Here is a 2,759-nt window from a genome sequence, read left to right as displayed (position 1 = left end):
GGGGCACAACGTACATACCAAAATGCTGAGTTATATTGGTGTGGCCTCTCCACAATAATACGAAGAGCTTTGAATTAAGCAATCCATTTGATTGGTTGAGTTAATACTATAACGAACGACAGTTGTCAAGTTCGGGCAGCTAGCTAGTGGGGTATGAACCAAACAACTCACCAAATCATATAGAGTATGGTTACTTGAACGATAATTAAATCATGTGACAAACCCATCAGCACACCTAGAGACGGTGAGATTTCATTTGTTAATTGTCACTTGTCTGTTGTGCTACGTACATACTGATGGATCGTTCAATAATGTGCTAATGGATATCAAAAAATATTAACCAAAAAAGGTGACATCAGAAATATTATACTATTCTCAAAACATGGATTATTCCTGTGGGCATAGTGCACATAAAACCATGGTGTGTAGGCATATGCAAGACGCCTTAACCTTGCCTATCATCATGGGTTACTGACGACAATATTTCAGATCCTCCAATATTTACATCGACACAACCAGTCCTGAAATTTAAGGTTTCTATTTCTTGACAAGAAATCATGGTGTAACTTTGTATCATGCTCGTCCAACTGGATTAACATCAATTGCCATTTAACCCTGGAAAAACATCAATGACCATTTGAATGGTGGGCGCAACTAAAGAAGACATGCTAGTGCATAAACAAGCGACACTTACGAGAAGTTGTTTCTGAAAGTCGACAAACGTCACTAAACACAAGTTGCAGCTTAAGTTCGAATTCCGTGTCCTCACTCACCAACTGCGCACACCTACGACAGAAGACTCCAAAACTACGGCGTCATTATGTATGTTTTCTCAGCTGGACTGTTATCACCTACTGCTACAGATATTTAAAACTGCATGATTGAAAAGAAGAATATTGCATTTATTAACTAGTAATTGTTTAGTTAATTGGATGGTACTAGCAGCATTTGTTTGGGGGTCTCGATCCTTAACGGCGTACGTACGAAAACGCTGAGTCGGATTGGTGTGACCTGTCCGGCATACTCTGCCAATCAATCGATCCATTTGATTGGTTGAGTTATTTTTATGACCAGTCTCCGGTCGTCACGTTTGGGCAGCTATTAGAAATGCACAGACACTAACTAGTTGAGGGTGTGAACAAAAAGACTCACGAAATCATATAGACTATGATTACTTGATCAATGATTAAAACATGGACCAAGCGACGAGCATACCTAGCGATGATAAGATTGCATTAATATTATTTAACTGCCACTTGTTTTTTTTAGGGAAAGCCGTCGTGGCGGTTTATATTTCATGCACAAAAAGTGATACATCGTTTGTAATACATCTACTAGAAACCCCGGAGGCTCCGATTTCCAAACAATTGTATGAGAGAACTCCGAGTTTCTAGCCAATAAATCTGCCGCCGCATTGGCCTCCCTAGGGCAGTGGGAAAACATAATAGAAATAAAATTTCTAGCAAGAACAGAACATTCTTCATAAATTGCGGCTGCCGGGCCTAGCGAATTACCACCCCCTTGCATGACTTCGACGACCTCCATGCAATTGGACTCGACGCAAATTTTATTGCACCCAACTTCATTTGCGAGTAAGAGCCCATCTCGCATACCTCTAGCTTCTGCCGTAGCCACGTCTTCCACAAAAGGGATATTACTGCATGAAGCTGCGACGAAGAAACCAGCTTCGTCTCGTAGGATTGCACCCGTACCCCCTGTTCCCCTATCAGGATCAAAAGTGGCATCGACATTTAGTTTGAGAACTCCCTCTGGTGGCTTACTCCATCCATATCTTCTTAGTTTCGCTTGCTTCGACTTTGCCATGGAAAAATTCTTAGCAAGAGCTAAAATTGCTTGCGCTGACCTGCTTGGTTCATACACATAATCACCATGAGTGTAGCAGCGTCTTTCCCACCAAACGTACCACCACTAGTACAAAAAGGGCCTTTAGTCCCGGTTCATAAGGGCAAAGCCTCCGCCTTTAGTCCCGGTTCTTACACGAACCGGGACTAAAGGCCGTCCACGTGGCCGCTGCCTGGAGGTCCACCTTTAGTCCCGGTTGGTAACACCAACCGGTACTAAAGGAAATTTTATGATTTTTTTTTAAATTTTATTTTTTGAATTTTTTTTTGATTTTTTTATTTTCAAATTTCTGAATTATTTTAACCTCTAATCTCTAATCACCCTTATCACTGCTCAATTTAACCTCTAATCTCTAATCACCCCTCATCATTTCAAATCATCTAACTTCCCAGACGGTTACCCATCTCACTACTCCAGCCTGAGCACGCTTAACTTCCGGGTTCTATTCTCCCTCGTTTCCGAGTCTGCACTTGTTGTTTTCCTGACAATAGTAAGATGTCAATCCTATTAACCCTCAGGAATTTAGCTTAAGCATGAAGTCACACATTTCATTGTTTGAGTTTGAAATTATTGTTCCAACAAACAATAATTATTTATTAACACTAATATTTCTTGAATAAGTAGTTTGACCACAGTTTGACCATAGTTTGACCACAATTTGACCACAGTTTGACCAGATTTGACCAAAATTCAAAAATACTGAAATAATTATTTAGTAACACTAATATTTCTGGAATAAGTAGTTTGACCATTGTTTGACCACAGTTTGACCAGATTTGACCAAAATTAAAAAAAACTGAAAAAATTATTTAGTAACACTAATATTCTTGAATAATTATTTAGTAACACTAATACTTCTTGAATAAGTAGTTTGACCATAGTTTGACTATATTTAA

Source organism: Triticum dicoccoides, chromosome 6B (assembly GCF_002162155.2).
Source record: "Triticum dicoccoides isolate Atlit2015 ecotype Zavitan chromosome 6B, WEW_v2.0, whole genome shotgun sequence".
Taxonomy (NCBI): Eukaryota; Viridiplantae; Streptophyta; class Magnoliopsida; order Poales; family Poaceae; genus Triticum; species Triticum dicoccoides.
Note: the sequence above shows the minus strand (reverse complement) of the source record.